Genomic DNA, 23,943 nt, shown 5'->3' on the forward strand with positions numbered 1-23,943 from the left:
CTTCCCCTCAACAAAGAGATTTCTAGCCCAAAACGTCAGTAGTGTTAAGGCTGAGAAATCTCGATTTCCATGTTGATTTTCTGTCTCCTCCACAATGAGGAGCTTTGTCTTATCCTCCCTTGTGGCCCCAGTATTGATACTTTGTAGATGCTCAGTAAATAGCTGTTGACTGGCGGGGCTCTTACGCCCTTGATATGGAGCAGGGGTGCCAAAACCTTCGCTATATGAACACGTGATCGCTCAGTGACTTCAGAGCCTAGGATTTGGTGAATCAAGCTTGGTTGACCTCTCCAATTTTCAATCTACAATTTGTTCATTTGTGAAACAACATAAATATCCATTCATGCAACCGACATGTACTGAGAGCTCACTGAGTCCTTGCCCGTCCACCCTTCAGAACTGGGAGCCCCGTGGGTTCATCCTTTGGGGCCTGCTGACATGTCACCTCCCTGGTGAAGTCTTCCCCCATCCTTGCCCTCCCCAGGAGCCCACTCCCCTCCTTCGGTATTCCGAAGCCCTGTGTTTGCAGTGCTGTGAGCTTGAAATGCTCCTTTAGTTCTCAGCCTTATCAGATCCCCCCAGTTTTATAACAAATAGCTCACAATGGCTCTCTTACAATCCTGAAATGAAATTCATAGACTGTATAACCTACCTAGACACATCGTTTGAAAATAAATCAACATAATGCCTTAACTATAATATAAAAGTAAAATAAAGAACATTCCTAATAAAATACATATTTCAATATGTAAATGCTCAGGTTCAACTACTCAAGAATGAAGAAGTCAGAACTCGCACCCACACGCCGAATCAGCGCAAGGGCCGCAACCTCAAAGGCTGCCTGACGCTCGGGGGTTGTGTCTGGGACTCAAATACCACAAAGAGCGTTGCCATCGGAAATGGGATTTTCCGAAAGTGATGAATAACTCCGGGTAATGTTTCCAACAGAACAAAATACAATCTTCCTTCAATTTACACGGTAGTTGTATTCCTGGAAATTCAGAGTGTATTAAATCTGTGACACAAATGCTTTCTGTTTATATATAAAACTGAGTTAGGTCCAGACTCAAGTAATTATAAACAGGTTTTCACCCACTTAAATGTCAACCAGGATATCTGAAAGCCATGCAGGACGTGGGATGACTCTTGGTTATGCAGGACTATCCCGGGTGGTTTGTAAGAGTTTAGGAATCACTGGCCCTTCCCATCAATGCCAGCAACACCTCCTACAGTAACTGTGACCATCAAATTGCCCTCCTTTATTCCCAAAACTCTCCCTAAGGGACAGCACTGTTCCCGTGGAGATTTTCTGTTCTCATTCAGTTTTGATTTTTTTAAATAATTTTTTATTTTCAATGTTGTGATAGTTTCAGGTGCAGAGCAGAGCAGTTCAGCAATTCAGCCATACATATCCATGTATTCACTCTCCCCCAAACTCCCCTCCCAACCAGGCTGCCACATAACATTGAGCAGAGTTCCATGTGCTATACAGTAGGTCCTTGTGATTATTATCTATTTTAAATATAGTAGTGTGTACATGTCCATCCCAAACTCCCTAACTCTCCCTTCCCCTCATCCCTCCCACCGGCTACCATAAGTTCGTTCTCTTAAGTTCTCTTTCTGCTTTGTGAATAAGTTCATCTGTACCATTTCTTTTTAGAGTCTAAGTATAAGGGAGATCATGTGGACCTAGAGAGTGTTATTCTGGGTGAAATAAGTCAGACAGAGGAGAAGTATCATATATCCTCATTTGTTTGTCTCTTTCTCCAGACTATGAACCGCCAGAGGGTGGATGAACTTGTCCCGTCCATCAGTATGTTCCCAGAGCCTAAGAGCTGGGGAAATGATGGGTGCTCAGTAAAGATTTATTACTCCAGTGGCTGGGGTCACAGCCCACCCACATCCCCTCAGCCAAACCCAGAGGCCACCTCCCGATGGGCAGGCCAACTGCTTCCTAAGCCACAGCCTATGGGAGTTCTCTGTCCCCAGGGGGTGCCAGCCCATGAACAGGGAAGCCTCAAGGTGCCAGGGAGTAAACCCACCACGTCTGGGGATAACCCCCCACCTTCCTCCCTGTTCTGTGGGGTGGATCTGGGGGACTCTGGGCAGTGTCTCAGAGGGTCCCCGTGAGTCTGAGCACTGCCATCCTGCATTAACACACCCCACCTGGCTTCCCCCTCCCCAGTCTCACTTCCTTACTTCTCAAGGCTTCCCACCATCACCCCCACAAACACAGCACTTGCACCAGACTCCATTTCAGGTACTACAGCTACATTACAAACCACCCCGAAATGGTTGGTAAGAGTGACGATTTCTTATTTCTCCCGATTCTGCGGATTGGGTGGTTCCTGTGAGGAATGGCTGAGCCTTTCAGCTACATTCAGTCTGAGGGTCGAAGCTGGCATCATCCACGTATTGGGCAGGTGGTACTGGCCCTTGACCAGGGAGACTCCATCCTTCCCCTCGTGACTTCGCATCCTGCAGTAGCTGGACTGACTTCCATGCATGGCCCTGTGGGACAGTACCCCCAGACAGCAAAGGAGAAGGCTGCAAACCTCCCGAGGCCCCGAATCACAAACACCCTTTGCCCTGCATCCTGTAGGTCAAGGCAATCTTAGGCCACCCAGGTTTGGGGAAACAGACTCGTATGGATAGGAGTTGCAGTGAACAGTGTGTGGGCCAGGACGGGAAGGGTGTGATCATTAAGCAATCTTCCACTTGGGTCTGCTTTTTTAGGGGGTGAGTTCCACATTAACAGCAGAAGATGGAAGCCTCATGAGAAAGTGCTTTGGAAACCAAACTAAAGCACCCCGCCCCACCCCAGCCTCCGGGGCAGACTTGAGCGGGTAGCTCGTGGCACACACAGGCTGGGAGTCAGCCGAGACCTTCTCAGCATCTCTCGTTCCACCGCCAGACTTGTATTTTTCCGCAAGACTGCATAGTTCACCAAAGATACAATTACTGAAGGCAGAACATAAACAGTGTGTGCACGCCCGTGGGGGTCTGTAATTCAGATGTGTCTCCAGGGATAATTAAAACCTCCTCTAAAAGCACAAAGTCTTGAAATGGGGCCCCTGCAGTGTGCCCTATGCCTGCTGAACCCTGGGTGGTGGCTGGGGACTCCTGGGGCAAAAAAGGTACCGAGGATGGGAAACGGAGACAGCCAACAGTCCTCAGAGAATTCTCTCCAGGAGGCCTCGGCCAGAGAAAATGGACACCCCGCTGCAGCAGCAGAAGGGAGTTCAATGGCAGGGAAAACTCATCACCAGGGCCATTTTTCACCCCAGCACAGGGGTGCCTCCCTTGCCGGCAGATGGGAGAGGAGCGATGGAGAGAAGACTTATGGGACAGGGGCATAAGAGGTGCTGGACAGGCCTTCTAAGGAAGGCCGGGGATCGGGAAAAGGAGACTTCCTCAATAAAGGAGAGGAAGGGACCCTGGAGACTTGCAGACCTGCTCTGTGGCAGGCAATAGCTAGACACTCCATACCCATTCTCACTCAATCTGTTCCCATTTTACAGATCTGAAGACTGAGTCTCAGAGCCATGAGTTGCTATGCCCAAGAGCACCACATTGCTACATGGCAGAGCAGGGACCAAGGGCTTTTGACTCCAAAGCTGATGAAAGCATCTAAAGGAGGGCAACAGGCCAGGTGAGATGTCTGGACAGCAAAGAGAGAATGTTTTCCAGAGGGAGCAAACGTTTCTGCCTTAAAATACTGGAAGGCTAGTTACAGAAAAGAGACATGCCTTAGTCTGCATGTCTTCAAAAGCCAGAAAAAAGGCCAGGAAGGAATTGTTATCAAAAGATAGATTCCAGTTTGATAGAAGAAAGAACTTTTAATAGAAATGTCCCACACTGGAACAAAAGGGCTGGGTAGATAGGGAGTGAGCTCCCCATCCCTGGAAGCATGTAAGCACAGCCTGCATGCTCACCATCAGCACTTCTACAGAAGGGTTTAGCTCTGTTTCCTGTGAGTCTCCTGAAGCTTGAGGATTCCTAAGAGTGGCTAGGGTGCCCTAGCTGGGGTGTCCCTAGAGTACAGAAACAGAGTTGGGGCAAGGGAGGTTTGGTAAGTCATGGACCAACTCTGGGCCCCACTTACTCTCTTTCCTGCCTCCAGACAGCCTCATCTCATTGCTGTTCTCCCAGCAGAACTGGGGAAGGAGAGGTTGGGGGGAGGAGTGGAGTCAGGCAGCCCCCAGCCCCACCTGCATGCTGAATGGCAACCAGTTAACCCGCTGACCCTTAATCAAAGGCTCAGAGCACAGTGGCTGCAGGATGGATGCAAGCATTTCTCCAGCTCCAATTTCTCCACAGGGGGTTCATGCGGTGGCAAGAGGCAGAAGGAGTGGAAGGCAGAGACAGAAGAGATGGAAGGGTCCCGGGGCGGGGGGGGGGGGGCCTGCACAGCCATGGTCTCAGCCCGGGGCAGGGGCAGAGAGGAAGAGGGTCTCCTTCTCCATCCCTGACCACTGATGCCTTCCACTCCAGCCCCAGCTCCTAGAGCTCAGCGACCCAGGAGGACCCCCACCTGGGATGGGAAAGGCCTGGTATTGGGCAAGGGAGAGAGGAGACTGAGGACCTGAGGCAGCCCAGGCCCTGGTGGTACCAGAGAGGTGGGCCACTGGAGCCATGAACGCCTCCGCCCCCCAAGCACGTACTGGGGGCTGGAGGCGGCACACGGGGGCCATCTTGAGGTTGTGGGAGGCATCTGTCCATCCTGGGGAGCCCTCCCACACCCCATTCCACCCGTGATGTCACCCTGTGTTCCCCTGGGAGTGGTCAGCCCTAAAAGTGGAGGAAGGGCGGCATGGTTAGAACACACATTCAACCCCCAAGATCCTCCCGTCTAGAATTTCCAGAACAAGGTGGCCTAGGAGCCCTGCCAGCTCACCTTCTTCTCCTCCCTCATCTTCTCCCCATTCAGAAAAGCCTGACAGGTGGGCAGGGGTCCTGGGACCCAAACCTACCTGTTGGGAGGTGTGGAAGCTCCCATTTGAGAAGTGCAATCTTACAGGGGAGACACAGACCCCACCTGGAGAAACTCCCCAGTCAAGAACCCAGTCTGAGCGAGGAAGACAAACACACAGATAGGGACTCGCAAAGGCTCATACAATGAAGAACACAAACTTACGGTTACCAGAGGGTAAGGGGAGGCAGAGATAAATTGGGACATGGGAACTGACATACATACACAACTATATATAAAATAGATAACTAATAAGAACCTAGGCTTGATGGACATGAGTTTGAGTAAACTCCAGAAGTTGGTGACGGACAGGGAGGCCTAGGGTCACAAAGAGTCGGACACAACTGAGCGACTGAACTGAACTGAACTGAAGAACCTAGAATCTGCCTGCAAAGTGGGAAGCCAGGTTCAATCCCTGGGTTGGGAAGATCTGGAAAAGGGAGTGGCTACCCACTCCAGTATTCTTGCCTGGAGAATTCCACGGACAGACAAGCCTAGCTGGCTACAGTCCATGGGGTCACAAAGAGTGGGACAGGACTGAGGGACTAACACTTTCACTTTTTCACTGTATAGCACAAGGAACTCCACTGAATATTCTATAATGACCTATATAGGGAAAGAATCTTAAAAAAAAAAAAAAAAGAGTAGATGTTTGTATGTGTATAACTGAGTCACGGTGCTGTACAGCAGAAGCGAACACAAAATTGTGAATCTGGAGTCCAGTAAAAAAATTTTCTAGAAAGGCTCACAGGGCAAGAGGGTCCCCTGCCGTCTGTCACACTTGCTGACGCCAGTGCTGGGAGGGCAGTGTATTCGCCCAAGAGGGGACGGGGGTCAATCCTGCCCCCCCACCCCTACCCCCAGAAGGACGTGAACTGGAAAATGGCTTCTCTTCCTCCAGACGCCGCCTCAGAAGGCGATTCCCAGGGCTTAGGAGCGCCGGTTTGTACAGCTGCGGGAGCCAAAGAAGAACAGCTTATTAATTTAATCCTTAAGCAAATGTACAAAATTGTCAGTGGATTTGCAGGAAGCCGAAGGAAGTGGTTTCCGGGGGAGCGGGGAGCGGGCAGGGCGGGAGGAGGCCGCTGCGTCTGCCTTGCACACAGCACCTCCGGGCAGGGCCCCTGACTCTCGGCGTCCCTCCCTCCCGACTTCTTCTCCTGAAGCAGAACCTGCAGACCCGTCAGGGAGGACGTCGGCCATGCTGGCCAGGAAGAGGAATCATTCTGAGACACTAAGCGCTTCCGCACGCCGGGCATTGAACCTGCACGGTCTCATTTCGTCCTTATCTTTCCTACAGTTCTTTCAGCATTATTGAGGTATGATTGACAACTGAAGCTGAAATTAGGCGGGGGCTGTTTACAATGGGGAAACTGAGTCCTTGAGACACCTATGGCCCAAGGTCACACAGTCTGCGAGGGGCAGAGGCAAGATGGCGTCGGAGCCAGGCTGTCTGGCCCCGGAAGTCGGCCTGCTCCGCCGCGTCGCGGGCCTGCCTCCTCCTGGGTCTCTCGCCTCTTTCTCGCCTGCCCTTTTGGCTTCTGTGAAAAGGAGACACCATCCCCGATTCCTACTTCCCACCCCCACAGGGACTGCGGGCCTCTCATGCTGTCCCCAAGGGCGGTGCCACGTATCGGCCTAGCTAACCCCCAGCCTCGAAGCACCTCTGTCCCGCAGTGCCAGGGTAACCGTCTCTCTCTCAATCCTCCCATCCTCCTGCCCCCTCCCTCGGTCCCCCCTTCCCCCTCCCTCCCCACTCCCTCCCGCCTCCCCCTCCCTCCCGCCTCCCTCCTCTATTCCTTCCTCCGTCCTCCATCCCAAGATGGAAGCCTCCTGAGAACGTGGGCACATGTTCTGAGCCTTTCCCTGGTGCGTGCATGATAAGTTGTTTCAGTCGTGTCCGACTCTGTGACCCTATGGACTGCAGCCCACCAGGCTCCTCCGTCCATGGGATTCTCCAGCCAAGAATACTGGAGTGGGTTGCCACACCTTCCTCCAGGGGATTTTCCTGACCCAGGGATCAAACGCACGTCCCTTATGTCTCGGTTCTTTACCACTAGTACCACCTGAGAAGCTCTCACTCAGTCCCCAAGGAAGCCAGAGCCTCTCGGTGGAGCCTCAAGGAACCCCTACAGTGACTTCCCTGTTTGCATAATAAGGTCTGCACCCATTAGCCTTCTGATTTGAAGAGGCTTCTGGGAGCCAGCCGACCCAGCGCCGGCTGACTGAGTCTCAGTCCCCAGGGAAGACAAGACCGGTTAACCTGCGTGGAGAGTTCACTGATTAAGCACAGATGAGAAATGAGAGAACCGCCTGACCAGCCAGCAACCCCACCCAGGCTACTGAGCCTGGTCCCTGGTCCAGCTCCAGCACCTCCATCCAACAGATCCCTCATTAGCATCTTAATGTAACAAGCATATGCAATGAGGCATCAGAGAAAATCCCCAGCATTTAAATTCATTAACAGTCTCTGGAAGTCTTCAGTGTGGAGGTGGAATTATCGCTAAACTGCTTTTAACTTACCACCTGTGCACTAAACGGCTGAGGAGCCCGGCTCTAGTGTTTGGGGGCAAGGGGTGGGGGGTGCTGGAGGGCTGTGGCCATCTGGGGGCCCAAATTCAAGCCCGAGGATGCCAAGGCTCCTGGATAGAGAGCTGTGTTTTCTAGATTCGGTCCCACCTCCTAATGATGAGTGAAAAATTCAATCAACCAGCTGGCTGGTCCACTTAGGAACAAACAGCCGCCTCGACTGATATTGATGTGGCTGCCCATCTCAGGTTAAGTTTTGTGACCCTGCTTTCTCTCTGCTTGGCATCTGATGGATGATGGAGGAAATGTCTCTCCTTTCCCAGGCGTGGCCTCCCTCCGCCTGGCCCGACCCTGCTCATGCATCAGCCACCCCTCCAGGAAGCTTCTCGTGACACCCGTCCAGCCCCATCACCTCCATCACCCTGTGCGCATCCACCATCCCAGCGCACAGCCTGCAGTGCGGCCATGACCTCACTAGGATCTGTCTCCCCCCGTGTGCTCGAGGACCCCAGAGGGCCACATTCAGCCTCTGTGTATCCCAGAGCCCAGCTGACATCTGGCACAAAAGATACGAGCCACAAAGATTCACTGAATTAATTAATTGATTAAATGTTCCTCCTCGCCTGCAGTGTCGATCACCGTGCCTGACTCATTGCAGTTTCTCAATAAATATTTGTCGAATAAATGTTGAATGACAGATAAGCCATATCTGCAGGGATGGGGTGGAGTAAGGAGGTTAGGATGCAGAAATTCAATGCTTTCTTCAACAAATATTAATTGAGTAACTAATCAGAATGATGGTTAATATTTATACTAGGCTTCCTAGCTGCAAAGTGAAAGTGAGTGAAAGTGAAAAATGAAGTCGCTTAATGGTGTCCAACTCTTTGGGACCCCATGGACTGTAGCCTACTAGGCTCCTCCGTCCAAGGGATTTTCCAGGCAAGAGTACTGGAGTGGGTTGCCATTTCTTTCTCCAAGAGAGCTTCTCGACCCAGGGATTGAACCCTGATCTTCCACATTGTAGGCAGTCGCTTTACCGTCTGAGCCACCAGGGAAGTCCATTGGCAGATCGGTATAAACCCCTGACAGGGTTTTCTGCCATAAGCCGTGTGAGGTCACTACGGAACCGCAGAGCAGGGCTCCTCACTTGCTTCACTCAGGGTGTGTCATTCATTCACACAAACACACTGTAGAGTTAGTAAATTACAGCAGAAAACACGTTTGCTAGGAGAACAAAGTAGTAGAGCTCCAAGCATCCTTACCTTGTGCTAAAGAAACCTGGATGAGCCCCCAAGATGAAAGGTTGCTGCTGAACAACAAAAGACGCCGGGATTCTTGGCCTCCGAAGAAGAAGAAGTCAATCCTGGGACAGTGATGAGGCTTGATCACTCAGAGCATTTGCGTAATAAAGTTTTATTAAAGTATAAAAGAGATAGGGAAAATTTCTGACACAGACATCAGAAGGGGGCAGAAAGAGTGCCCTTCCTAGCTGCAAAGCACAAGCTAACTCATTTAATATTCATAACAACCTTAAATGTAGAGGATTCTAATACTATCCTCATTTTACAGGTGGGAAAACTGAAGCACAGAGCAATTGAGCATCTTGCCGAAGGTTGTATGGCCAAGGAGTAATGGAGCGGGGATCTGAATCTAGGTGTCTAGTTCAAGGTAAGCTGTCAAGAGAAAATGTAAAGGGAGTCATGAGTGTAGTTTTATATTTTCTAAATATCCTATTTTAAGAGTAAAAATAAATAGGTGAGATTAATTTTAATGAGATATTTTACATAACCCAATATATCCAAAAAACTATTGTACCAACATATAACCAATATAAAAAAGTATTAACGAGATGTTGTTTCAGTCTTGTTTTCAAGCTTCTGAGACCCAGTGTGTATTTCAGACTCACAGCACTTCTCAGTGTGGGTGCTCAACACTGCACGCGCTCAATGGCCACCTGCAGACATGTGTCGAATGGTGCTCAGCTGAAGTCTGGATTCCTATGCCCTGTGCTCTGCTGTCTCTAACTACCTCGTGTCTCACAGATGCTGAGGACACAAGGATGAATCAGGCAACGTCTCTTCCAGGAACCCACAGCTTGGGAAAGACACACAGGACGTGGGGCAGGGTGGGATGAACTGGGAAATTAGGATTGACATATATACACTATTGACACTGTGTATAAAACAGATAACTAATGGGAACCTACTGAATAGCACAGGGGACCCTACTCAGTGCTCTGTGGTGACCTAGATGGGAAGGAAATCCAAAAAAGAGGAGATATGTATGGAGCTTCCCAGGTGGCACTAGTGGTAAAGAATCTGCTTGCCAATGAGGGAGACACAGAAACACAGATTCAATCCCTGGGTTGGGAAGATCCCATGGAATAGTTAATGGCCACCCACCCCAGTATTCTTACCTGGAAAATTCCATGGACAGAGCTGCCTGGGGTCACAAAGAGTCAATATATATATGAGTCATATATATTATACATATAGCTGATTCACTTTACTGCACAATAGAAATTAACACAACATTGTAAAGCAACTATACTCCAATAAAATTTAATTAAAAAAAAAAAACATGGGAAGTGATGACACTGTGGCGAGCGTTGGTAACAAGACATGAAAAGATCATGGTAAGAGCATGACATTGTTGACTTGCACAGAAGGAGCACCTGATCAAGGCATGAGAGTGTGGGCTTCAGAAAGTTAAGAAAAGCTTCTAGAAATCAGAGACCTGAAGTTTGAATAGAGGCCAGCCAAGGAAAGAGTCGGGGAACAGCACGTGCAAAGGTCCAGGGGTGGGAAAGCGAACAGCAACTCCCTGAGACGGCAGACAGTTCATTCAGAACAGTGGGGTCAGGAGTCTGCAGTTCATTCAGAACAGTGGGGTCAGGAGTCTGCAGTTCATTCAGAACAGTGGGGTCAGGAGTCTGCAGTGGGTGAAGATGCTGAAAGCCGAGGCTAGAGAGGTAGGCAGGGGCCAGAACGTACTGGGTTGTATGTAAGTCTCAGTGAATGGGTTTGGACGTGATCCTGGGATACACAGGGAGACACTGAAGGATTCTAAGTGAGGAAGCAATGGAATCAGATATACCTTTCAGAATGAGGCCAGAGAAAATGCCACAGACAGGAGGCCGTGGCCGAGGTCTGGGGGATGGAGCAGAGGCCATGCCCAATTGGAGAAAAGATGAGGAAGTAAAGTCAATGGGACTTGGTGACTGTGTGTGATGGAGACAGAGGAAAATTTGACCCCTGGGTTCCTGACAGGGCTACTGGGTGAGTGATGGGTCCATTCATTGAGAAGAAGGAAGACAGAGCAAGCTTGGAGAAAGGATATAGAGTTTGGATTCTGTCATCTTGAATTTCAGGTAAAGGATGGACAGGCTTTAGAATAGCTTAAGAGAGAAGGCAGGGCTGGAGGTACTGATGGGTCATTGTGGACTGTGGAAGACTCTCCGGACCCTGCACTTTTTGGAAGACAAGACACACACAAATTGTAGCCACAAGTTCTCCTGTGGTTACATGCAGTTAGGTAAAAGGAAGAAAACATCCTGAGGATTTAGGGCCAAAGAGACTCCATTAATAAGGGAAAAAGTCATCTTTGTTATCTCATTCCATCTGTTAACAGCTTTAAGGAGTAGACAACAGAGGCCCAGAAAGGCTAAGTGACTTGTCCTAAGCCACACAGCCATGTAGGGGTCAAGCCAAAGCTTGAATCCAAGTCTCCCGACACTAACTCCGCTGTCCTTTCATCCATCCATGCATCTACCCTGCAGCTACTTATTGAGCACCTACTATGTGCAATGCACTAGTCACTGGAGATGGACAGTTGAGCTCTGACATGCCCTATACAGGATTTAAAGATGAGAGAGGGCCGGGAAGAAAGGAGGGGGCAATGGTATAGACAAGGCCTTGTGGTGGGAGCTAGTCACAAACAGTGAGGGAGGGACTCCCACATGCAGCAGATCCAGGCTGGGGAGAGGGGAGATGTGGAAGGGTTTGCACTTTTGCACAGCCCTGGCCTTGTGGACCCAGACGCCTCGTCTTTCCACACCACCAGTGACTCCATCCAGCTCTAATGCAGCAGAAGAGCATGGATGGCACAAAGAAGTCCTGTTAAAACAAGCAGGCCCTCCCATACTCAGTTCTTCATGGGACCTCTCTCCATGGTTCACCCTGGGGACACAAGGTCCAGTCTGGCTTGGAAGCCATAGCTCATGGCACTGCCTTGCCTCTGCGCCCTCCTCGGGACAATGGAGATGGTGGACCAGATCCACCCTTCCCTTCCCAGTGGAGCCCTGTGGTCACTTCACCGTTTATCAACCACTCAGACGCCTGAACCCAGCTTGGGGAAGCCATCCTTCCAGGAACAGAGATCAGCTGGGGCTTGGAAAGCTATGTGACTCCTAAAAACATCATCAGCCCAGACCTCAGAGCTCGTGGGATACACAAGGAGCAGAAGAGGAGGCTGGGAGGCTGTCAGATCAAGCCTTGAAACTCCTGGTCTTCCTCACCCTCCCGCTTTGTCCTCACGGTACCCAGTTACACATGAGAATGCTCAGGAGCACAGCCAGCTGCACCCAAGGGCAAAGCACATCATTCTAGTTTGCCCCATTTTCAGGGGACCATGTGGCCTTCCAGGTTTAAGAAAGGAAATGCAGGATGCCCAGTTAAATTGGAATTTCAACCACAGATAATTTTTCACAAGTAGTGCCCTTCAATATGGGGCTTCCCGGGTAGCACTAGTGGTTAAGGAGCCACCTGCCAATACAGGAGACATGAGAGACACAGGTTTGATCCCTGGGTCAGGAAGATCCCCTGGAGGAGGGCGTGGCAACCCACTCCAGTATTCTTGCCTGGAGAATCCCATGGACAGAGGAGCCTGAGTGGAGGTGGGGGCAGTGGGGGGGGGGGCGCTGCTGCAGTCCATGGGGTCAAGAAAGAATCAGACACGACTGAGCGATTAAGCATAGCACACAGCAGCATGCACACACATCCTTCAGTACTGGCCCAATAGTTAAATGAAAGACTCCCTCAGCCTCTCAGCTTCAGAAAGCAGGAAGGGCCTCCCCCTGGCATTCTCTCCTGTTGCTTCTGAGGAGTGAACAAGAGAGGCTATTTCAGATGGAAACACATGGAGAAGTGTGTCTCACTAAACCTGGAAGGCCAGTGGTCCACTGAAAACGGAGCTCATCTCTGGATCCATCTATGAACAGGATTAGGGCAGCAGCACCCAGCAGTCTAGAGCAGCTGCCTCAGGTAAGCCAGCTGTGATCAGTCACCCCAAACTGCTCCATCACTCCCAGACCACCAGCCCCAGGCCCCACTACAGCAGAGCAGGACGCCCCACTATTTGGAGAGGAAGAGGCTGGGTCAGGGGAGATGTGCTGATTAGGACAAGGCCACCAGTTTACAGACTGGAAGGCCCGGTAACTGACAGACTCAGGCCCAGGAGCCCCAGGCATAGGAGGAGACCCTCCTGCCTCAGCTGGTCCAACCCAAATGACGGGCCACGAGACAGGGCTGCAAACGAGTGCAGGCCCAGGCCTGAGAAGGAGCTCGAGTTCTTCATCCACAGTCAGTTGGGTAAATCCCTCCCTTCCCGACATCATGGGACCCAGTTACAGATAAGAACACTCAGGAGCACCCCTGGCCACACCCAAGGACACAGCCCATCAGGCTAGTTTGCCCACCCTAGTTTCAGTTCAGTCGGTCAGTCGTGTCCGACTCTTTGTGACCCCATGGACTACAGCACACCAGGCCTCCCTGTCCATTGCCAACTCCCAGAGTTTACCCAAAATCATGTCCACGGAGTCGGTGATGCCATCCAACCATCTCATCCCTCTGTCATCCTCTTCTCCTCCTGCCTTCAATCTTTCCCAGCATCAGGGTCTTTTCAAATGAGTCAGTTCTTCACATCAGGTGGCCAAAGTATTGGAGTTCCAGCTTCAGCGTCAGTCCTTCCAATGAATATTCAGGACTGATTTCCTTTAGGATGGACTGGTTGGATCTCCTTGCTGACCAAGGGACTCTCAGGAGTCTTCTCCAACACCACAGTTTAAAAGCATCAATTCTTGGGCGTTCAGCTTTCTTTATATTCCAACTCTCACATCCATACATGACCACTGGAAAAACCATAGCTTTGATTAGATGGACCTTTGTTGGCAAAGTAATGTCTCTGCTTTTTAATATGCTATCTAGGTTGGTCATAACTTTTCTTCCAAGGAGACCTAGTTTAGCCTGTCCCTAAACACACACACACAGACCCATGCACACACACAGGAACACACAAGAAGAAGTGAGATGAAGAAGAAGAATGCCACTAATATCCCTAGCATTTCCCAGCACAGCCCCCATGCCCTGCCCTCCCAAATCCCAAGACAGACTCTTCACTGTTTGGAGACAGAAAAACGGATAAGCAGCAAGGCGGCCAGCCCCACCCACACCCCCTAAAGCCATCACGTGGAGCCACCAGCTAATCAGCTGTGGGGTGATGAGAGCCCTGCACGCCCAGAGGTGGGCACTGCCGTTCTGAGACTTAGCTTCCCTTATTAGGGGGCAAGCACAGCCCAGGAGATGGAGTGGCAGGGTAGGGGCCAGCCTGGGGTAGGGGGAAGAAGCAATATGCTTCCGGAAGCCCTTTATTCACTCTGATTAATTCACTCCGTGCACTGCAGGGAGCCCAAGAGAAGGGAGAAGGACGTGGGAGGAAGACTGGAGATTGGGAACCAGTGCTGTGGCCTGGAGAAGCATGAGGGAGAGAGCACCTGGACTGTGCAGACGGAGAGAGGCAGGCCCATGAGGGAGGGGAGGCGCCCAGGGCTGGGGCTGCTCCTGTTCAGCTCAGCGGAAACCCGAGCCCTGATGATGCCTCTTCCGGCTAAAGGGCTCATCCGGAGAGGAGCTGGGGACGGGAGGGGTGTGACGGGAATGGGGGCCTGGGCCGGGTGGCCAGGGGAAGGGCAGCTGGCAGGAGCAGGTGGGGCGGGAGGCTTTCCATAAAGCTGGAATGGCTGTCCCTCTCAGACCGCGCCCAGAAGCTGCACATATGCTTCCCTCGTGTTTGAAAGACTGAGGCCATGAGTGGGAGCAGCTGGAAGCCTGGCTCGCTCAGGTACCCCCGGAAGCAGGTGTGCCACAGGGCCGGGCGGGCATCTTCACGTTCCTGCCGTCAGGAGGAGAGGCCGCCTGGCTCACCTTGGGATACACACTCCAGAAAGCCCACAGGTGGCAGTCACGTGTACATACACACAGACCCACACACAGAGCAGTGCGGGTGCAGGGGGTGGGGAGGTGGTCATCTGAAACAACAGCCTGGCCCCAGCAGCCCCACAACCACCCCCCTGAGCCCCCCATACTGACCACGCAGGGAGGGGCCCGACCAGGGGTTCTTTCAGCTGGGCTAGTCTTGCGTTTATCAGCATTGCTGTCTGTAACAAAGATTTTGGAATGCCGTCTTGAAGTGAAATTCAGAGAGAATATGACCTATTTGTCATCTAAACAAAGAATAAATGAGGGGAAAGGTTATAATGAAATAATGCACGTTGCTGTGTATGAATGCTTGTGCACAACCAGCCACGAAGATGCCTGAAGCAGCCTCACTCTCACAGCTGAGCACATCATGAGGATAGAGCGACAAATGCTGGCAGGTCAGCGGGCTCTTTTCGGGACTCTAACACAAGGACCAGCGTAGCTGTCCACTGTGTAGTTTTCCAACTGGCCCATGGTTCTCAGTAGAGCACTCATCAAAACAAAATCCAATCTTCCTTCCATTTTCTTGGTGGCTGCATTCCTGGCAAATGTATATTTCTGCGCGCGCGCATGCACGCGCGCACGCACACACACACACACACACACACACACACACACACACACACAACATGTTTATAAATATATAAATTCAGGCCCCCAAATAGCAGAAGCATAAGTAACACCAAATTAAGTTGTACTGCCAGCAAGTATACACAGGTGTTTCACATACGTGACGTCTGGAATCTTCAGTCCTGTCCGCTAGACGCCAGGGAGCCCTCATTGCAGGGCTATGGTTCAAAATGCCCCATGGGGGCAGTACTGGCCCCACAGAACCACCTGGGAACCACCACCACCATCTCTAAGGTTGAGTCCAGGGTGCCACTGGCCACCTCCGAGGATCGAGGTGAAAGACACAGGAGGATCTAGGACGGGAAATAGTTTGAAAACAGCAGGCCCCGTGTAAGGATGCTCATTACCACGGAGGCAAAGGCTAGCTGGTGACCACGACTTGAGCATGGAGTGGGTGCAAAGGAGACTCACCCAGGCCGGGCGCTTGACACACATTATCTGTAAGGCAGATTTGGGGGCTGTCCTTGCCCTGGGGGCAGGGAGGGGAGCAACTGAAGCTCTAGGAGGTTAGTTAGTTGAGTCCAAGTTTATCTGAGTCCAAAACTCTTACTCTCTCTTTCTTTTCTTAAAATATTTATTTATTAAATAAATAGAGCTGGACCATAAAGAAGGCAGACCACTAAAGAATTGATGCTTTCAAACTGTGGTGCTAGAGAAGACTCTTGAGTGTCTCTTGGACTGCAAGGAGATCAAACTAGTCAATCCTAAAGGAGATCGACCCTGAATATTCTTTGGAAGGACTGATGCCGAAGCTGAAGTTCCAACACTTTGGCCACCAGATGCGAAGAGCCGACTCATTGGAAAAGACCCTGATGCTGGGAAAGATTGAAGGCGGGAGGAGAAGGGGACGACAGAGGATGAGATGGTTGGATGGCATCACCGACTCAATGGCCAAGAACTTCTGCAAACTCTGGGAGATAGTGAGGGACAGGGAAGCCTGGCATGCTGCAGTCCATGGGGTCATGAAAAGTCAGTCACCACTTAGCTAGTAAACAACATTTATTTTTGGCTTTGCTGGGTCTTCCTTGCTGCGCCCAGGCTTTCTCTAGTTGCAGCAGGCTGGGGCTATTCTCTAGTTGCAGTGAGCGGGCTTCTCACTGTAGTGCCTTCTCTTGTTGCGGAGCACAGGCTCCAGGGCACACAGGCTTCAGGAGCTAGGGTACATAGGCTTACTTGCCCCACGGCGTATGGAATCTTCCCGGACAAGGGATCGAATGCATGTCCCCAGCATTGCAGGCAGATTCTTAACCACTGGACCACTAGGGAAGTCCTCTTACTCTCTCTAAGACCCTCTTGCCCTCAGGAAGTCTCCAGGGAGGAACAGGTATTTGCAACGATGACCTGCCAAGGTGAAGTAGGCCAGATAATAGATGGCCTTGAATAGTCAAGTAGAGAATTTAATCTTGACTCGATAGGGACCAGCAAGCCAGTGAAAGTTCTAGAGCAGGGAAAGGAGGTGCCCAGATCTGCCTTTCTGCAATGCCCTGAACTGGGTTCCACAGCCATTTCTCCCGTCCTCCAATCTAGGCTCAGCTCAGTCCTACTCCTAAACCAGGCCTCTTCCTGGGGCTGACGCTGTCAAGGAATTCCTCCCAGCTTCCTCGAGCAGTTTTCAAGCCATAATTAATTGCACAGTAACGAGGATCTAATTGCCTTCCCCCTGCCAGCACCCCAGAGATGATGGGCTGTACCTGGAAGTAGGTGTGTTCAGAAGAAACAAGTTAATTAACACCCTGAACAAAGAGGCTGCTAATTGCATTGTCTCCATGACTTGGGAAGACGTTTTTTTAGGAATGGGAGTCTATTGCCTTGGGCTCACTGTCAGAAGAAAAACCTCGGGTCTCTGGGTGAAGGGGCTCTGCTCCCTCCTCTCCCAACAGTAACAGCCAGCCCGACTGCAGAAGCGAGGACCGCGTTGTCCCAGGCAGAGCCAAGCACCCAGGTGTCTTCCTATCCCCATGTTACGGATGGACAGACTAAACCACAAAGACACAAGGCTGTGGCAGCTCAGTAGCTCGGCCGCCTTTCCACAGGGCTCCCGCCCGCCGTAATCCAACAAGGAGGGTGGAGAGGACAGGGCGGAACTGGAGCAAATGCTTCTTCTATGTTCTCCCCATTCCAGAAGGAGGAAGCATGTGCCAAGAGATTGATTGGGAAGGCTTAGACTTCAGGGAAGAGTGAGAAAAAGCCCTGCTGTTCTCTCCTGGGGCTGCCACCCACCAGGGGTTCTGCCCATCTCACGAGGGAGCCTGGCAGGTGGGGAGTGGGTGTCTGCATCGGGCCCTCCTGCGGACCTCAGCCCTAAGACCCCTGAATAGGAAGGGCGGGCACAATGCCTCTGGTGGCCCCCTTGGTACTCATCCGTGGACTTAGCATAGTGCTTGGTGTGTGTCCCCTTGTCTGGGCATCAGAACAGCATGGGAGGAGGCTGCCCATGCTTTTGGAACTCACCAAGAGGTTGGTAAAACCCTCTGCGGCCCCCAGACCCAAAAGTCTTCTTGCTCCTCCTCATTCACCTCCCCCAACCCCTCCCATGGTTTACCATCCAGAGTGAGGCCATCATCCTTGTCAAACCTGTGGGCCTGAAAGCTTCCTGGCCCCCGGGAACCCGGCTTCTTCTGGGGGTGAGCCAGCCCCAGAAGGCTCTCCTACCAGTTTATCTCCCCAGGCAGACAATCCCCTGGCAGGGGCAGGGAGGGAGAGCAGTGTTGGCGGGCAAGCATTTTGGAAAAATCTGCCTTCCATGATGAATGGAGGGGAAAGCACTGGAGGCTGAGCCCAGCAGAGCTGGCTGCAGGCCCATGGCCAAGGCAGGAGGGAGGGACAGGTCACAGCGGCAGGGGCTTGGCTCTGAGGGTGGGCTCAGTTCAGATCAATTCAGTTCAGTCATTCAGTCATGTCCGACTCTTCGTGACCCCATGAATCACAGCACGCCAGGCCTTCCTGTCCATCACCAACCCCCAGAGTTCACTCAAACTCATGTCCATTGAGTCAGTGATGCCATCCATCCATCTCATCCTCTGTCGTCCCCTTCTCCTCCTGCCCCCAATCCCTCCCAGCATCAGGGTCTTTTCCAATGAGTCAACTCTTCGCATGAGGTGGCCAAAGTATTGGAGTTTCAGCCTCAGCATCAGTCCTTCCAATGAACAACCAGGACTGGTCTCCTTTAGGATGGACTGGTTGGATCTCCTTGCAGTCCAAGGGACTCGAAAGAGTCTTCTCCAGCACCACAGTTCAAAAGCATCAATTCTTCACCACTCAGCTTTCTTCACAGTCCAACCCTCACATCCATATATGACCACTGGAAAAACCATAGCCTTGACTAGACGGACCTTTGTTGGCAAAGTAGTATCTCTGCTTTTGAATATGCTATCTAGGTTGGTCATAACTTTCCTTCCAAGGAGTAAGCGTCTTTTAATTTCATGGCTGCAGTCACCATCTGCAGTGATTTTGGAGCCCCCAAAAATAAAGTCTGACACTGTTTCCCCATCTCTTTCCCATGAAGTGATGGGACTAGATGCCATGATCTTAGTTTTCTGAATGTTGAGCTTTAAGCCAACGTTTTCACTCTCTTTATTCACTTTCTTCAAGAGGCTTTTTAGTTCCTCTTCACTTTCTGCCATAAGGGTGGTGTCATCTGCATATCTGAGGTTATTGATATTTCTCTCAGCAATCTTAATTCCAGCTTGTGCTTCTTCCAGCCCAGCATTTCTCAGGATGTACTCTGCATATAAGTTAAATAAGCAGGGTGACAATATACAGCCTTAACGTACTCCTTTGGCTCAGGGCCTTCCAAAGGATCCCAGTTCTTACAGCTGGAGGTTTCAGGAAAGGCTTCAGGAACTCTGAGGAGGTGTGGAGGGAATGCAGATCAAAGGCTGGGATTGAAGTCGGAGATGAGAGAATCTGGCACAGGCTGCCTTTATGCTGGCTGGCCTGCTGGTCTCTGACTCTACCAACTGCCACTGGAGCCCAGAGGATCCACAAGGGGTCAGTGAGCACAGAGAGAAGGGGCGTCGGCAGGAGGGTGCCCATGGTCAGCCCTGCTCAGGGCCCATGGTGAACAGAATCCAGAGATGGCCAGGGTTGGGCTCCACCCTGAGGGTCATAAGGCCCTTCCCAGGCACCGGGCAGAACCCCACCCAGTTTATCCTCACTAGAGGAGAGAAGGCAGCAATAACTTGGGTTGTGGACCTCCTGCTTGAGAAGCATCACACCAGACTGAGGAGGGCACCAGGTCCTTGGAAAATATTATAAATATTGAGAGCTCCAGCCAGCCAGTCACTGTCATACTGTTTTTCACACATTATCTCATTAACTGTCTGGTATGACCTTATACAGTGGGTATCTTTATTCTTGTTTTACAGGTGAAGAAACTGAAGTTCCAAGATGTCAAGTCATCTGCTCAAATCCCACAAAGCCAACAAGTGTCAACTTTGGATTCAAACCCAGCTCTGTCTCTCAAACATTTCCTGTATGTTCAGGAATGATGTTCAAAACAATATTCATTGAAAGGACTGATGCTGAAGCTGAAGTTCCAATACTTTGGCCACCTGTTGCAAAGAATCAACTCATTGGAAAAGACCTTGATGATGGTAAAGATTGAGGGCAGGAGGAGAAGAGGGCAACAGAGGATGAGATAGTTGGATGGCATCATCGACTCAATGGACATGAGTTTGAGCAAACTCCAGGAGTTGGTGGAGGATAGGGAAGCCTGGTGTGTTGCAGTCCATGGGGTTGCAAAGAATCAGACATGACTGAACGACAATAACAATGACCAGTTCAGCACAGATGCCAACCCTGGACGCCAGTGTAAACAGCTAGCACAGCTAAATAGCTGGCTGCTTCAGATAATCACTGTGTGGGGGCCCGGCTGACCTTCCCAGCACCAGCCCCCACCCTGAACACACATACTCACAAGACCATCGATCTGAAATACCAACAGGAAGTCACCCCCACACTGTCCTCACAGGTTTGAAAAGGATCTCAAACCCAATGAGGCTGAGCCCCTGGCATCCACCAATCAAATCAAGCCACAGTTGAGTGGTCTGGTGTGCTCCCCAACACACATCATCCTGCCCAACCCCTTCATTTTACAGAGAAGAAAATCTAGGTCCAGTGAGGGGAACTGACCTACCCAAGGTCACACAGCAAATGTGACTAGGGTCAGCGGACCCTAGTCCCCAGAACCAGAAGACCTGGTCCCTGCCACGTGGCCCCATTCCTGCACGTGCTGGGGGCAGAGCCACAGCTCAAGTCGGCTCTCAGGGAAAGAGATCTGCAGCGTGTTCATGTCCTCCGACCTGGTAACTCTCCTGTGGGAGTCAACCCTTGGAAAATAATCTAAAGGGAAAGGGAAAAGGGAGTGTGACAAAGATGTTCGTGGCAACGCTGTTTGCAAGATTGAAAATCTGGCCACCATCCAAATGCCCAACAATAGCAGTGAACAAACGGTGGTCGTATTAATGTGCTGTGGTTATTAAAAATGACAGCCCTGTACACTAAGTGGATACAAAACAAACCTTCATGTAAAATACCGTTAAGCAGAAAAAGGAGATGTTTTCTCAGGCTGGCTACCACCAGGCAAAACAAGAGTGTGTATTAACAGAGGCTGGAGGAGATGAGGAGAGATAAAAGTGGCTTATCGTTCACCTGGGCTGGGTTCTTTTCCCCCTGAGAGTTGTTCAGCATCAAAATTTTTCTTAAAGATTTTGAAGTTATCCAATAGCAATGGAGGAGAATTAACTATGGGAGAACAATACTGCCTTCGGATCTACCAGAGTCCTAACTCCCACTGAGTTCTGCTTCTTGGCTGCCCTCCCCCGACCCCCACCCCCAGCAACCCTGCAGACATATGTGCAAATCAGCATCTGCCTTCTTTTCAGAAGGACAGTTAACAAACTGCTTTGGAGACATGAGATGTCAGGAAGTTCTTCACTGTCCACACATCTCCTGGAGACTTTATCAGAAGTGAAAATTGGATCCACGGAGGCATCTTGGCCATGAGTCCTAATAGAAATGGACCCAAAGGTGAGAGAGGTAGAGAAAAGCCCCAGAGAGGTGAAGAGAAAGTGATGGGAAGGAGACAGTGAGTATGAAGCTCCATGGGAGTATTTTGGGGGAAATCAGAAGCGTAGCTGGTTCCAGGCCCAGGAGGAGTGAGGAAACTCCTTCCATGCAGAAGCTGGTGTGCAGAGATAGGCAGCCTGCAGAACAGGCATCACATCTGCAGCGAAATTGGGCAGGTGGGCGGAGGGGGGTGACGGCCCTTGGCTGAGCTGAGTGAGAAACACAGAAGAGCAGAGGGAAATATAAGGGAAGCAGCGAAGGAGAGATAAATGCATCCCCTTCCTGGAGGAGGGCGTAGCAACCCACTCCAGTATTCTCGCCCGGAGAATCCCATGGACAGAGGAGCATGGAGGGCTATATAGGCCATGGAGTCACCAAGAGTCGGACGTGACTGAAGCGACTTAGCAGCAACTTCCTTGCCCCTCAGCTCCCTCCCCCTCCTTAATCATTTCAAAATTCAGGGCTGTGAGCCTGGAAAGATCATCGCATCTGGAGGGCTTCTGGTTACATCACCACCTCCACCACCATCACCTCCATGTCAAACTGATGAGGACCCTGGCCTTAAGCCGAGGAGGGAATAATAGAGAGTAACTCCGAGAGCCAGTCCCTCAGGAGTAACCTTGGATGGTCATACTGGGATCTCCCTTTTACAGATGGAGAAACTGAGCCTCAAGGAGCCGACCTGACTTCATTCTGATAAAGGATGGAGCTGCTTCTTGATCCAAAGCCTGTATTTTCTGCCACGTCACATATCAGGGAAGGAAAGAGCCCCACCAGAAATAAACAGGGTACTTGGAAATTTGTGACCTGTCCCATTTCTTCAGGCCTTTGTGCCAGTTGAATTATGGCTAAACATGGCCAGAACAATCCAGAATTTCAGGACCAGAGACAGCAGGAATTGGCTACGTTGTAGGGAAATGGAAGTTTGGAAGGGGGGCTCTTTACGTGGCTGTCTGAATTTGCCTCTTCATGGTCACAGTTCTGGCTCAGCATCATTCTTGGAAAGAGAGGAAGGCACTCAGCGCCAGGTATGTGGTTGTAGGATCCCGCTGGGCTGCTTCGGGAGGAAGGGTGTGGGTCTAAAACAAAGCCCCCCTATCTTGGGCAAGGCGATGAAGCTCACTGTGTTGAGTCAAGCATATGCCACATAGTCAGGCCATGGGCCATTGGAAAACCAAGCAAAGGCTCTCCTCAGAGGTGGCCAGCCCAGGAAGGCCCTCCCTTAAAGGGCTGGACTTGGCCAGTCAGGTTCTCCTTGCAGAATTAGAGTTGGAAAATACACACAAAGTTTGTCAGGCCATGAGGCTGCCAGAGAGCAGGAGTGACTTAAAAGTTATGAGTAAGTAGAAACTGTGAGGCATGCAGATGTTGAGAAAAGAAGGAAGCTGTTGATAGCAGAAGCAGACCCAGAGAGAAGCCTCCATATGGGACACAACTGAGCCACATTCATACGCTCAGCAGAGGAGCCAAGCAACACTCGATTCTGCGAGGGGAACAAGGAAACCAGATCCCTGGACCCTGAATTTTTCCCAGATCCAATGGCTACTGAATCTTGAACATCTCACAGGATTCCTTCCTGTCAACCCTGCTACTGTAGCTTTACAGATATGTTCGATTTGTTAAGGAAACTCAAGTGAACGTCTCTGCTCCTTGCAGTCCAAATGTCTTAACTCAGAGCTCAGTCCTCGGTTGGATGCCCTTTAAATTTTTCCCACCCTGCACTTCCCATCACTGCCCTTTGATCCGGCTCTCCCTCTAGACTGTAAGCTCTCTGAGAGGCTGACGTGTGTACCATTTTATCCCTGGAATTTGACAATATTGGGAAAAGAAAGAAAAAAGGAAGAAGGAAAGGAAAGGAAAGACAGGGAGGGAGAAAAGAAGGAAGAAAGGGTGACATGGGCAAGTTTGTGTGGCTAGACAGCCTGTGCAGCTCATGGCACGCAGTGCACTGTGGGCTGAAGTTGACCTCCATCCCTCTCCAAGCCAACTGCACCCAGAGCCACCCCTAGCCATCCAAGCTGCGTTTCCCATGGAGGTGCCATGGGCATGCTGGGGAAAGCAGTTCTTCATTGGTTGGGATGTCCTGTGTATTCAAAGATATTTACCACCCCAGGTCCCTCCTCATCAACACTGGAAGTAGCTCCCAGTCATTGAGAAAATCCAAAATATCCCATCTCTGGATGTCCTTCAGGTGCTGTCCCTGGTTCCTCTGATCACATCTTTCCCCCTCAGAAAATCGTGCTTGGGTGCCACAGAGCACTTGTAACACTGATGGCTAACATCCATACGGTACCTTCTCCATGACAGGCACTTTTCTTTTCTTTTTATTGTTGGCAGCACTGGGTATTCATTGCTGCAGGTGGGCTTTCTCTAGTTGCGGTAAACGGGGGCTTCTCTTGTTCTGGAGCCGGGGCTGTAGGCTCACCAGCTTCAGTAATTGTGGTGCAGACACTTGGTTGCCCCCCGGCAAGTGAAATCTTCCCAGACCAA

The sequence above is a fragment of the Oryx dammah genome, unplaced genomic scaffold (genome assembly GCF_014754425.2).
Source record: "Oryx dammah isolate SB20612 unplaced genomic scaffold, SCBI_Odam_1.1 HiC_scaffold_8, whole genome shotgun sequence".
Taxonomy (NCBI): domain Eukaryota; kingdom Metazoa; phylum Chordata; class Mammalia; order Artiodactyla; family Bovidae; genus Oryx; species Oryx dammah.